The following is a 15129-nucleotide window of genomic DNA, read 5'->3' on the forward strand; positions in this document are numbered from 1 at the left end:
AACACAGCAATCTGAGTCATGGACTTTATGCCCCAGAAATGAATGACCGCTTTGCCGCTCACCTGTCTGGTATCTGAGCACCTCCAACTCAGAAACTTAGGGGCAGGGACTCTCAGGGTCTGCCTTGGCAGAGGGAGAATCTCAGGGGCCAGACTGGGCCCTCCTGGACAGCATGTCATCATACGGCTCACCCTGTGCCAAGCTTTCTGGTCTTTTCAGCCTGACCCACAGCCTCACCTCCACTTTTATCCTCTCCTCTCTCCTGAGCCCAGTCAGCCAACTGTAAGGGCGACGCGCCCCTCAGAGTCTGGGGAAATCTACCTGGGCACCAGAATGAGGTCATGAAGTTCATTTCACTGATACTGTGACCTCTGCCCCAGCAATATTTCCTGCCTGAAGGGGCACAAAGTTGCTTACTTCATTAACCCCTGAGAGCTGTCCCAGCCCATTTGGGAATGTCCATAATGTCAGGATCTAGCCATTCCAGGTCTGAGAGTCACAAATCCAGGACATGAAGCCTGGCATGAGAAATCTTGTGGACGGCTGGTCCTGCCGTCTCACACCGAAGGGAGGAAAAGAAGAGGGAAAGGGGCTTGCATCTGAACAAACAGAGGGAAATGGAAGTGGTTTTAGCCTAGGTTGGCATTTTGTGAACCCAGAGAATTGGTAGTAAATAAATTTTCAATCTTGTGATTATGTATTCATTTTCTTATTCAGCTACGGTTTATTGAGCACCTACCGTGTATAGGCACAGGGTGTCCTACAGGAGTAAACAGCCAAATACAACAGTGTGATAAGCGAGTAGCTGAGCATGCCCAGGGTGCTGGGGGAATCCAGAGAAACATCTACATAACCTCTGAACCAGGGAAGGCTTCCTGGAGGAGGAGATGACATTGACCTGAATTTTGAAGGACAAAGTTAAGAAAGAGCATGATACATTCAGGAAAGTACAATGGTTTCAGATGGATGGAGAGAGGGATGAAGATGGGAAAAGAGTGGAATGGGTCTAAAGACGTATGGGGGAGGGGAGTAAATCATCAAAGGCTCATATACTAAGCCAACGATCTTAACACTATTTTAACAGGGGACCAATGGCAATCTGGATACAGGCAAGTGTACAATCATGTTTATATCTTGGAAGAATCACCCTGAGCGTGCACCACGGGAGCTGGATTGGAAAAAGAGTGAGTTAAAAGTTGTTCAAATAATTGAGGTGAGGAATGACGGTGGCTGGAACTCAGGATACTACCTGGAGTTGAGGAGAGGAGGATAGGATGGAGAGACGTGAAGAAGGAAAGAGACAGCACGCGGTTACTGAATAACTGGCGTGTTTCTAGAAAGAGGGAATGGCCAAAGTTTCTAGCTCAGGCGAGCCATTCACCACTATAAGAAACAAGGTGAGAGTTAACGAATTTGAGGAAAAGATGGCAGGTCAGTTTTGGACATACTGAGTTTGCAGTTTGAGGAGTCTAGCCATCCAGGTGGAGGTGTCCGCTGAGCTCCCCCTCCACCATCCCATGCCCAGTTCTCAGGAGCCAGGAGAAGGAGGGACAGATCCCCACCCAGGAGCTGACCCTGCAGAGCCAGGCAGATTGGCCGTCCTGTGGGAAAGCTGGCCACGCTGAGAGTTACTGGGACCAGTGCCTTTGGAGTCGGCAGAGGCTGTGTAGTAGCCCTGGCCCTTCCACCCCCTTGCCAGGACTCCTGAGTAGATATGGAGATGCTGTCCTTCACTCAGCACCATGGCAGTGACAGCTGGCAAGGGGGTGAGGCTCCCAGTTACATTTCAGTCTCAGATAAACAACAAAACTTTTTTAGTATAAGTATGTCCTAAATACTGCATGGGATATACTTGTACTAAAAAATTGGTTCATTGTTTATCTGAACTTCAGGTTTTTTTTGTTTTTTTTTTGTTTTTTTGCTGTGCGCAGGCCTCTCACTGTTGCGGCCTCTCCCATTGCAGAGCACAGGCTCCAGATGTGCAGGCTCAGCGGCCATGGCTCACAGATCCAGCCACTCCACGGCATGTGGGATCTTCCCGGACCAGGGCACGAACCCGCGTCCCCTGCATCGGCAGGCAGACTCTCGACCACTGAGCCACCAGGGAAGCCCTGAACTTCAAATTTAACTGGGGGTCCTGTATTTTTATTAACCCTACAACGGGGTGAAGCAGGACTCACCTCCATGTCCTGATTCTACTAGGCTTGAAAACTTAGATTTGTCCTAGCAGCAAAATAAGTACTTGGGGCAGCCCTGGCCAGATCTGTTGGCCCTGTCACGTCCTCTCCTTATCCAAGGAAGCCTGAGAGCTGTACCTTTGTGTGTGTGATGGGGGATGTTGATCTTCCACTAAAGGGCATCAGCACAGTGGCCAGGCACTGTGGAGGGCTCCTAGTAGACTCTCAATATATATTTTGAATAAAGAGATAGACAGAAAGATTCAGATTCTTGCTCCACACAGAGTGACCTTGGACAAGTTACTTATCTCACAGCTTCAATTTCCTCATTAGGAAAACAAAGATAATAAAACCTTGCAGACCTATTGTGAAGATGCGATGAAGTAACTCAGGTAGAATGTCAAGTGCAGGCCCTCAAGAAATGCTCCTTGTTGGCCCTGCTCGCCTGCTCTGTCGGTGCTCATCCCCAGCCTTATGTGTGCGTCCTACATGGGCATGAAGGAGATTCCCCCTGGTCTGGCATCCTTATTCAGCAGCCACCCTGACCTCGGCCTCCCACTCAGGACGATCCAGGGTCTGGTGCTGCAGTAGGAAAAGAGATGTGCCGAGTTCCATCACTGATTTTATGTTTTTAGTGCAATGAGTCAAAGGTGGGACAGTCCTAAGTGTTGCTCTTCTCCCTGAGTGAGGATAAACTGTCTTTGTCCCTTAATATCCATTGGCTGGTAGCCCATCACTTCCGCACCAGAGGAAGTTTCCGCACGCCTTCTCAGTGAGGCCAGCCTGTGTTCAGGCCAAAACCCCATGAATTCACAGAGGTGGATTCTAACCGGGTCAGAAGACACACCACAAATCCTTCTGCTGGTAGCACCTGAAGACTTTGCAAATGTCTCCCTGGTGCCAAGTGACCCTGGGTGCCCAGCTAGCTCAAGGTCTGCGATGGAGAAAGAAGCAGGTGCAGAGCTTGGGTCTGATTTCCCGTTGTCATCATATTCCCTTTCCGTTCCCATTCATATTCCCTTTCAGTTCCCATTCGTATTCCCTTTCAGTTCTGAAATGCTGCTTCCCACTAGGCTAGTCTCCACTCTTTTCCTGCAATCAACACGCTTACTTCTGATTCCAAGTCTGCACACCTCATGCTCAGCCTGGAAAGAATGTCCTGCCCCAGCGCTGTCCCAGGGCCTCCCATCTCCCGAGTTCCAGCTCAGGCTGTGAAGCATCCTCTGAGCACTGGAACCACAGGGCCCTCGCATGTCTCTGAGTTCCTAAAGCACATCTGTCTGCATCGTTCACTGGGGTCCCTTAATTTAATTAATTAATTGATTTTTGCTGTGCTGCGTCTTCGTTTCTGTGCGAGGGCTTTCTCTAGTTGCGGCGAGCGGGGGCCACTCTTCATCGCGGTGCGCGGGCCTCTCGCTGTCGCGGCCTCTCTTGTTGATGGAGCACAAGCTCCAGACGCGCAGGCTCAGTAGTGTGGCTCACGGGCCTAGTTGCTCTGCGGCATGTGCGACCTTCCCAGGCCAAGGCTTGAACCCGTGTCCTCTGCATTGGCAGGCAGATTCTCAACCACTGCGCCACCAGGGAAGCCCCTGGGGTCCCTTCATTTAAATCTGCCTTGATTTGCTGCTTCACTGTTTCCTGTGAATGTCTTGTCCCCTCACTCGGATTGTGAGCTCTTGGAGGGAAAGGCAGAATGTGACATTTCTTTCCTGTCCTCCTCAAGCCTAAGCTTGTCCTGGCTCAGGATGTTAGCACATGCTGGATGGTTAAGGAACAAATGAAAGAATGAAGGACGTTCATTTGTCCAGAGACTTAGCATGGCTCCTAGTCTTATGGGGAGACAATTAAGCACACAGGGGTCTTACCCTTCAGGGATTTATAAGCTAAGGTAGACAAGATGATTCTGATAGGGAAGGTAGAAGCATTCAGAAGGATGAGTAGGTGCTGGACCAATTTTTTTTTTTTTTTTTTTTTGTGGTGCGCGGGCCTCTCACTGTTGTGGCCTCTCCCGTTGCGGAGCACAGGCTCCGGATGCTCAGGCTCAGCGGCCATGGCTCACGGGCCCAGCCGCTCCGCGGCATGTGGGATCTTCCCGGACCGGGGCACGAACCCGTGTCCCCTGCATCGGCAGGCGGACTCTCAACCACTGCGCCACCAGGGAAGCCCTGGACCAATATTTAAATGTTTGCTTTATACAGAAGCAGAGGGGCGAGCATATTTGGGGCCCTGAAGAATAAAAAAGGGTGTCTTGAATGTGAGCTCGTTCATTTAGTCAGTCAACAAACGCTTTAAAGTGCCTCCTATGAACCTCCTGTCCGTGCTGAGAGCTGAGGGTATACAGATGAATGAGTCATGCTTCCCGCCCCACAGGACCTCACAGCTGAGTGAGTAAACACTTTCCCTCGGCCAGATAAATCCAGACAGTCTTCTTAGAAGGTTGAATTTTAAGATCTGCTGGTATGGGTGGGGGTTTGGAATTAGAAAGAATTGAGGGTGAAAAGACATTTTTGGCATGCCAATCATAATAAGAAGCACCAATTGTATAGTCATCACTGGTTAACAGCTACAAAAGATACACGCAAGGAACAAGAAACTCAGAAAATACGTCAGGAGACTAGACGTGGCAAAGCACACAGAATAACTAAGGCTGGGAGGTGCTGGGGGTACCTCACCCCTTTCACTCTCTCACCGTGGGGCCCAGCTCTGTAGATTAACAATGCTGTATGCCTCCTCTCTTCCCCATCCTGGCTCCAAGAGGAAGTGGGGGATTTGGCGTGATGTGCAGGGAACTGGGGACACTAAAACTGGCCATCGATTCAACCATCAGGGAGCCGGGAGATGTGTGTGGGTCCAGCCTAGCCAGGGAGGAGCTGAGGGAGGGCTCCCACCTGGGGAAAGGTTTAAGGAAAAGGAGAAAGGGCCAAGGAAGCGCAGGAAGAAAGACTGGAAACCCAGGGCTGAATGCTCAGCTTTCTTTTCTTTTTCCTACCACATAGCTCTCCTCCTGAGCAAGTCTTTAAATGGAATAGATGGCACAGTTCTGAACAGCCGCTCTGGCCTAGAGCTGGACCCCTGGAAGCCACAGCCTAACTCCATCAAATTCCATTCTTTATGCTTGAGCCAAAAGCCCTCCCATCAGGCTTAAGCCATCAATCTTTCCCTTCTCCATCATAGCACACCCAACCCCCATACACGTGCCCATGCGTGCAAACACACACACACACACACACACACACACACACACCACTGGCCTTACCCCATTGCCCTTTGGGGCTAGGAGAAGCTCTGATGCTGTAGGCTAGGTGACCAACCACCCACTTTGAGACAGTTCTGGGCAACCTGGGATGGCTGATCCACCTACGATAGTCTGAATACTCGAAGCATTAGGGATGTTCGGACTGTCCTTGCTCCAGGCCAGGCGGCCTCCCTGAGCAGCCCCTCCCCCAGGTACCCCTGGGTCCCTGTGTTAGTCTTCGCAGGCAATGCTGCTGTCCGCACCAAGAGGAGAGCTCACGATGGGTGCTAGCTCCCTCCAGGGACCATGTGATCATTCTGCCCTCCCTTCTGTCATGGTGCACAGCTGGCTCTTTTTTTTTTTTTTTTTTTTTTGCGGTACGTGGGCCTCTCACTGTCGTGGCCTCTCCCGTTGTGGAGCACAGGCTCCAGACGCGCAGGCTCAGCGGCCATGGCTCACGGGCCCTGTTGCTCCGCGGCATGTGGGATCCTCCCGGACCGGGGCACAAACCCGTGTCCCCTGCATCGGCAGGCGGACTCTCAACCACTGTGCCACCAGGGAAGCCCCACCCCTGGCTTTTGTGGCCGCCTGCCCCTCTGGCCCTCCGGGTTCTGCTTCTCTTACCCATCCCCTGGCAGAGAGGAAAGCACCAGGAGCCCCGGCATCAATCGGCCGGACCTCGGAGAACCTGTCTTACTGTGATGGATTTTTTAATTGGATTGTGACAAACATTTAATACCTAATAGAGCTCTTACCAGCACAGTTAATTAAGAATGTGACTAATCTCATTCACTGGGAGCTCAGAAAGAGAGAAAGGAAGGGAAAGGGAGGATGGGGAGAGGGATCTGGGGAGATGGGGGTGGAAAATGACGACTGAGCCTGTGTTTTCTGTGCGGCAAGGGATTCCAGACACATAGCACGGGGAGACTGCATCAAGTTTACAAGGGAGAAGCAGAACATCGTCCCAGCAGTCAGGGGGACAAGGACCCTCTCAGCCTCTCACACTGTCCCATTTTGCACGTCGGCTTGTCGCCTCTGGCTTGTCAACAATGCCTGAGCGAAAGGGGCTTTGTGGATGCCCTAAAGCTGTACGGGAACTGCAGAGTGTTATAAGCCTTTTTACTGAAACTGCCTCACCGAGGGTGGCACGGCTTGGCACTGCTAACCCAGAGCCATGGGCCCTTCACCCTTCCTGACCCCCAGTGTCGTGCAGATAGCAGTTGGAACACAAGTATTGTGTTCATATATCCTCTGAACCACACAGGTACACTCACACATGTGCAGCATGTACACGCTCCCACGCACATGCTGTCTACACGGGCACGCAGGTGTCACTGTGGGTCCACACAGCAGAAATGCACACACACACACAAGATGCAGGTACAGATGAAATCGCTAACGCTGATGTGCAAACGCAGCACATCCGCAAACACCCGGGGAGCTGGACTGGCACGTGGACACCCTCCTGTCTGCATAGAGGCTTGTCTCCTGCAGGGCTGCTATCCGAGCAGGGAAATCCCACCATCCTCCTGAGGTCCTGATAGGAGCCGGCAGTAGCTGTTAGACAGCTGTCACTTCCCTTCTGGCAGGTGGCCCCATGCACGGGAGTGTGCAGAGAGGCTGTGGGAGGACACTGGGCCAGGTTTCTGGGTAAGTGGTGTCACTCTGGGGGATGACAGGTGTCCCGGAAACACTGGATGCCGTCGACATCGCACCCAATTGTGGGCGGATGCAAAAGGGAAGGCTCAGTGTCAGAGTTAATGCTCAAGGCGGTGGTGCGGGGGTATTCATCCCTATGTGCAGGGTACCATAGTAACTGCTGGGAAGGAGAACTATTCTGAGTTTCTCTGCAGCAGCACAGTGGCAGGTACTGTGCTGAGCTTTACAAATCTGACTCTTTCATATTCTGGTCTTTAATGGCAGGCGATAAGATTAGGGCAAGAAAGCTGTGATTTAGCAGTTCCGAGGTACCTGATATCTCACCGAGGGCTCAGCCACTGTTCGTCTGCATTAATCTCTGTAGGAAATCTGCAAGGCGGGTAGGCTAGGTTAAACTACCTTTTGTCTCCGGAGAGAGAAAGTCGGACCTCTTGAAGCAGGACACGGACCTCACCCCTCCTCGCTGAGCTCCAGTCCCCTCGAGGCCGTGTGGTGATGACCACTGATGGAGAGGCCAGGGGAACTCCTAACTAACCCGCTGAGTGACAGGACCATGCACACCTGGCTACGTGCAGAGGGTGGGACAGCTGGCAGCGCCACTCTCTTTGGGACTGAAACAATGATGGGTCCCCTGATTGGACTCGAAAGAGAGACTGACGATGAGAGTCACAGCTGGAAAGGCCAGAGTACACATCAGCCACAAACAAAAATGCTGAACAAGAGGAAAGTCCACCAAGAAGTGAACAGAGGCTCTCTCTCCCTCTCCTTCACTTGTCTACTTCACTTGTCTATCATTAATTAATATATTAATGATATATTAATCATTCCTTACATTTGTACGACACTTTCCATTCTCAGGAACTCTCACGTATATAGAACTGTTCAGTACTCATGTCAGAAGGAACCTGGGACTTTCCTGCACAAGGAGTTATGCAATAGTTAGATGGAGCCCCGAGGAGGACCCAGATCTCCTAGATCTCAAGCAAGCGCTAGCTCCTCTGCACATGCTCTCACACCCACCATGGCACTGGGAGGCAGCTACCACTGTCCCCATTTTACAGGTGAGGAGACTGAGGTTCTGTGGGTAAGTGTCCAGTTATGCCTAAGACCACTCAGGTAACAAGTAGCAGAGACAGGCCTTGGGGTCAAGCATGTGGATTCCCAGTGGCGTGATCTCCCACTTCCCCACATTGTGCTTTTTCATTAAAAGGAGTGGTGTGAGGGGAGACCCAGAAAGAAGAGTTGAAATGCAGGCAGGAATCTAATGGTACCGATTCCTCAACTGCCAGAGGACATATGGAGCTGGAGCGCAAAGTCAGGGGGACAGTGTCCAAAATGCGGCCAGAGGACATTCAGTGAGGCTTTCTCATGGGTATTTTCTACTCCCTCTTGGGCTACTCGGAGCCCTTCTTCCTTGATTTCCCTCCATTGCCTCGTCACACTTCTGCCCTGGGCAACAGTGTCCCTCTTTAGTTGGGCAGGTGAGTGGCCCTCTGCCATTGTGGTCTTACGTTCTTGCAGCAGCGACAGCAGGAGAAACGTCCCCGCGTCAGAGCACATCACTCCTTCGCTGCTCTGGGCCACACCAGGGTCAGGCCCTTCCACCGCATCACATGCAGGCCTTTCACTGCAGCAGAAAACCTCTGAACAATTGTTTGCCTGACAACTTTATCCTGGGAGGAAAAGCCAAGGCAGCAGGGAGGGGGAGGAGTTCCAGGAAAAGGCCTAAGAGAGGCAGAGCCCCCGGCAGTGGGCAGAGCAGAGCCTCGGGTGAGGAGAGCAGAGCCCGTATTCACTACTTACTGCTAAAGTGACCTTACCAGAGTCATTGAATGTTTTTGAACTTCATCTGTTAACTGGGAATTAAAAATCTCTGCACGCCTCGCTGGATTGTTGTTGGGAAGAAATAATACATAGGAAAGAGGTTTGAAAGCTGTAAAGGGCTACAGAAATGAAAGGTCTTTTTTATTAGGTAGAATAAGGAAGGTAAGAGTGACAAAGGAAGAGGAGGGAAGAAGCCAGAGGGCTAGGAGTAGGTGCCAGCGGAAGTGAATGCAGTGAATGCTTTCCCACAGAGAAATGCATTAGGCACTTTCAAATGTTCATTGTTTTCTCGAAGAACATAAAGAAAAAGCTATTCCTAATGGACATCAATTATAAGACTTAAGAGGTACTGCATGACATTTTTTTTTTTTTTTTTCTGAAGAACCTAGGGGTAAGACGGGAATAAAGACACAGACCTACTAGAGAATGGACTTGAGGACATGGGGAGGGGGAAGGGTAAGCTGGGACAAAGTGAGAGTGGCATGGACATAGATACACTACCAAACGTAAAATAGATAGCTAGTGGGAAGCAGCCGCACAGCACAGGGAGATCAGCTCGGTGCTTTGTGACCACCTAGAGGGGTGGGATAGGGAGGGTGGGAGGGAGGGAGCCGCAAGAGGGAAGAGATATGGGAACATATGTATATGTATAACTGATTCACTTTGTTATAAATCAGAAACTAACACACCATTGTAAAGCCATTATACTCCAATAAAGATGTTAAAAAAAAAAAGACTGGGCTTCCCTGGTGGCGCAGTGGTTGAGAGTCCGCCTGCCGATGCAGGGGACGCGGGTTCGTGCCCCGGTCCGGGAAGATCCCACATGCCGCGGAGCGGCTGGGCCCGTGAGCCATGGCCGCTGAGCCTGCGCGTCCGGAGCCTGTGCTCTGCAACAGGAGAGGCCACAACAGTGAGAGGCCCGCGTACCGCAAAATTAAAAAAAAAAAAAAAAAAAAAAAAAGACTTAAGAGGTCGCTGCTCACGGCGCCTGTGACTGATTGGTGGCTATCACGGTGACTCTTCCAATTATTTCCCCAATCCAGTCTGATACACAAAATCTCTTCTTTCTTATCCTCAGCCATCCTAAAAAGGGCAGTACTGAGGATGGGTGAAGTATATAAGTGAGGGAGGAACTAATTGATTCCGGTCTCCCACCCCCTCCCACCCCAGGGCGGTGAGCTGGGGGAGAAATGAGTAATTCCTGTGCCTCCCAGACACAGGTCAACCTGGATGTGGGGGGAGGTTACTGGGCGGTTGGGTGCATTTTATTTTATTTATTTATTTATTTGATTCCAGTTGAAATCTTTTTTTTGGCCTTTTGAAATTTCATTTTACTGAATCCATTTTACTTAATAGTTAGAACTATTTATACTATATCGTTGTCATCTTTTTATGTTTGACACACACACACTGTATTTTATTTTTACAAGAGATAAATAGACTGACGCCAAGCATTGTAAATGGATGGCCACAACAGAAGCAACAATGATTGCAATTACCAAACACGAAACACACTCACACGATGTCATAACATTGACATTCAGTCCAGGAATCCTCCACTGTAACAGCTCCTTTACTTAGCAGTGAACACTGATTTGTAGAGTTTTTGCCTCTGAGTCCTTGTGGGATTTTTTTTTTTATTCAAACAGAAAGTCACAAATATTATAATCATCCTCATCAGTTCACTCAGTCCCATGTAATTAATTTTTTTTTCATCTTGATCTTTTGTTAACACTTTTATGAATTCATCAGTTTTCCATTAGAGCTCTGAAAATGCTTATTCATTCAGTTCAGCAGTATAGCGAGTTACCAGAAACCTGTACTTGTCAGAGTCTTTTCCATGAATTCCTTGAAGATTTTAAACATTAGATTCCCTTTCCCTACCTTGGATCTACTGAATTAAAATCCCCAAGGTGGGGCCCTGGCATCTGTATTTTTTTAAAACATGCCCCAGGTCATTTTTATGCGTGGCCAGGTTTGAAAACCACCGCTCTATCTCCTGCCCTCCCAGCCATAAGGACCAGTCTGCAGGCTTGGCCACCTTCCTGCCCCTCCTGAATTCACAGAGAGGGGTCCCTTCTGGAGGACATGGTGTTGGGATGATCTTGCATGCCTGCTTCCCTACCTCTCCTGTCTGATTTCTCATGCCCTCCGTTCCTCTCCCAACCCAGAGACAGTCCTGGGAGAAGCACCTAGAAATGGGCTAGCTTGCAGCTGCAGGGCACTGGGCAAAGGGAGATCTCGAAGACAGCATCCAGGGGCAAAGATGGCACTGATGATCAAGTAAACACAACAGGCCTACAACCGAGGGCTTGGCAGAGACAGGAAGGCCATGTAGGAAACCACAGTGGTTTGGGTTGGAGAGCTAGAGAGAAAAGCCCTGTGGGGCCGTGGCCTTGCACTTCTGGGAAGACACATTCAGTCAAGATCACCCACACCAACAGAGTACAGGGGGTTGACTGGGGTGCGTGGCTGTGCTGCCCTCCCATTTCCAGAGTGACTAGTTTCCTCCCTTCTCCCCACGACTGTGTCTGTCCATATTCCCAGTGAATCTCCGAGTCAGGTGGGCCTGTTCTGGTGCTCAGGAAAAGAGAGCTCTTCCAGCTAATTCTGTGTATTTTACTATTGATACATTTTGTTCTTAAGGGTCAGGGTAAAATAAGGGGGGCCTTTTTGCAGTCTTGCTTAAACAGCCCCAGCCTACATGGCTGGTGCCTGGGAACAAAGCTGCGACACTACTGAGGCTGGGCTGAAGCTCGCTAGACATCACGCGTCCTCCCTGTGCCGTGGGACAGGATGCTGGACCTGACACCTAGGGCGCTGGTGAGAGGTCTCCAAGTTTCTGGCCAGGTGCAGGCCCTCTGGAGCATTTACTGAACACCTACTGGGTGCCGGATGCTAGACTAACTGTAAGAGAAGGGGGAGGGAAAACATTAATAGAAGACATGAGGCCACCATCAAAATACCCAAGTTCAATTATGGTGGGCCATATGCCCGGTTACAGGTACGTTCTATCATGAGGCACTCTCCCCAGCCATGACGACAGTGTCACAGACCATTATCAATAAGACCCAGGCTAAAAACAAAGGACTGCATGGGAATGGGGGGGCAGTACTGAGGAAAGAAGGGATTGGAGCGAGGCTGGAAGATTCGAAGATTTTTTGGAAGAGGCCAGGGTCAAGCAAGTAAATGTAAGTGGGTTCCACTCAAGGCCACCCATGTGAGGACCGTGGAGGAGCAGAGAATTCTCCAGAGGGAGGAGAAAGGCCTGGAATCTGCTTCCAACTCGAGTTGTTTTCTTGCTCTGGCTTCAGTGTCTTACCTGCACGGGTGATACGGATACGAGTCACTGCCCTCCATGAAATCTGTACCTCCTCCATCATCCTGCCTCTGTCTGCCTGAGGGCACTGGGGGAAGGTAGATCTACGCTGTGATGACTCTGCAGCCTCCACCTAAACGCAACCTGGTCTTGGCTTTGAGAGGAGGTCCTAGCCGAGAACCACATAGGCCCCCAATTGGACCCAATCACCAGCCAGCTGCTCTGTCTGTATGCGGGTCACTCCCCGGCCCCAGAGTTTATAAATAAACCAACAGAAGTCATTTTCTCCTAAGAGACCGGGATGTCTCTTGAAATACAGAGATGTTCTGTCTTGTGCCTCCATGGTTCCTGAGTTATTCTTTGGCAAGGAACAGGGCTTGGATTGAACCTGGTTCCCATCTACAGCTGAGAGTCTCAGCGTGGGGAGAAGGGGGCGGAGCGGGGTAGACAGGGGCACAGACAGAGACGCTCTCGGTTTCATCCTGATGTAATAAATGGGGCCATTAAATGGACAAGAGGGGGAGACAGAAGAGAAGTGTGGCAGAGAGGGAACGAGGAGAAGGCGGGAGGGTGTTGAGATGGGAAAGGGGCAGTGAGAGAAAGAGATATTGACAGAGACATAGAGGAGAAATGCTGGCAGACTAACAGCTGAAACATCCATGCCAAGGCAGGGGAGAGAGAGACAGGGAGACTAGGAGATGGTACCAAGTCAGACAGCTTGCAGCAAAGTGCTGGGACTGTAGAAATGCAAGAGGGACAGAGGCAGAGCGCAGCGCGGCAAAGAGTGGGAGAGAGACACAGTGAAGGAGAGCGGAGGAGGGGGCAGGAACAGAGAGGACAGGCGGGTATAAAGGGCACTGTGTGCACATGGGGCCTGAGTGTGAGGACTAAATGCCCACGTGTGTCTAGAAACAAAAGAGCAGCATTGTCTGTCTTGTACGCATCCTTGTGTAAAGAAACGGATTCGCGTGGACCCTGGGACAAGACCGTCTGGGTCTAAATCCTGGCGCTACCAATTGCTAGTGGTGCAGCTTTTGACAAACTAGGGGACTGATCTGAACCTCGGTTTCCCTTCTGTGCAAATGGGGATAATGTTAGTACTCCCTCATGGGCCTGTCATGAGGCTTTATAGATAATATGTAAACACTTAGTACAGTGCTCAGTACATAGGAAGACCTTCGGGGGGCTACAGGTGCGGACAGGATGTCGGTGCACACAGACAAAAGGGAACAAGAGGGATGGGGGCAGGGAGAAGCAATGGCCAAGGGTGAGCCCCCCTTTTTATTTACAAATCTATTATTTGGAGTCAACACCATTTTGTGGTGAGCAGTGGGGCTAAGGAGAGAAGAACAACTCCCAGCAGTGGATCAGCCCAAAAGGCAGAGTCTAAGCCAATAAAGGAGAGGGGCCAGGAGACACAGGCCAGTGTCAAAATAGACTCTGAAGCTGCAAAGGGTGGTAGACGTGCTGGGGATGCCAGCAGGACCCAGAGGAGGCTGAAGCCAGAGACAGCCATGGAAGAGCTGGCTCTCCTGGTGAGCTGCACCAGCACAGAGGGAGCAGGGGCTGGGGAGGTGCCCAGGAAGGCAGCCAGAGCTCCGACTGTGAGGGAAGTCTGCAGATCACGCTGTTGCTGATCTGTCATAAAGCCCAGGAAGGGGAGTTGAATTCAATGTGCCGTCTCTCACACAGCATGCTTTTCTCCCCTGCCATCCAGAGGATGGGCTTTTTTATTCTTCCCAAAGTGATGTGAAACTTCAGAAATGACTTCCTCTGGAAAAGATGTCACACACCACTAACTGGATACAGGAAGGTCACTGGGGCAGAGTCACTGGCTACTACTTTTTCTGGGAGGAAAGGCGAGGATGTAAGGAGAAAGGCGGAAGGGACTGGAGTGTGTTCTGCTGCAGGGCCCCGCCCTCAACCTGAGGCTGGCTCTCCTGAGCTCGGGGTGGGCCAGAGGTAGGGAGCTGAGGACGGACGCCTCTCTCCACCCACCCTCGCCGAACGGAGCTACTGCTAACGCAGGGGTCCCAGCACACCTGAGCAGTCTCCTCGCGCTCAGCAGGCGCTGCTCACTGAATGGCATTTTGTCACCAGAGATGGTTCCTGAATCACACGAGACGCCCCCCAAGGATAGTTTTAATCCTGAGGAAAAAAAAAAAAGGAGGAATCCAGGGTCTTAAATCTCCAGTTTGCTAAACTAGGCTCTCGGTGCTGGAATTAAGCCTGGAGCAACAAACAGAAGAACACGTTGAAAGAGTTAAAGCGTATTAATTACTGCCAATGCTCAGCTGTGGTTATGAATATCATCATAGCTGTCACTTACTGCGAGCCTCCCCAGGGCCCAAGTCCTTGTACACAGAAGCTCGTAAATCCTCCCAATGACCTACTGAGCAGGGATTAGGGTTCTGTGCTCTAGACAAAGACACAGGCTCGAAGAGGGGAGGAAAGCTTACACTCAGAGCGGCTCAGAGCCTCCCCTCTTCCCACATCTAAATCTACGTCGGGTTTTCTTAAGGAGCATGGATTTCCTTTAATTCCAGATTCTACTTTAAATGTACTTTCACTGGAAGGCAGTTCAGCCCTCCCCTGACTCCCGCCATCTTCTGCGTAGGATGGAGTGATGGGTTCAGTTGAGACTGTCCTTGCGAATAAGACATGATCCCGGAACTGTGGCAGAGAGGATAACCCTTCTGAAAGGTGCTTGCCCAGAGATGGATGTCAGTTCTACTCCCGCACAGACTGCTGGGACTTCTGCAGGGCAGGGATGGGCAGAAGAGGGGTGTACCAAGGAATCATCCTCTCAAACTCTTGTGGCAATAGGAGGGGTGCAGGAACCTGCTGCCCTTTGCCTCTGGAGACCCACACACACTACATGAGGGTGATGCAATGATACAGATTCCCTCTTCTGA

Source organism: Delphinus delphis, chromosome 1, assembly GCF_949987515.2.
Source record: "Delphinus delphis chromosome 1, mDelDel1.2, whole genome shotgun sequence".
Taxonomy (NCBI): Eukaryota; Metazoa; Chordata; class Mammalia; order Artiodactyla; family Delphinidae; genus Delphinus; species Delphinus delphis.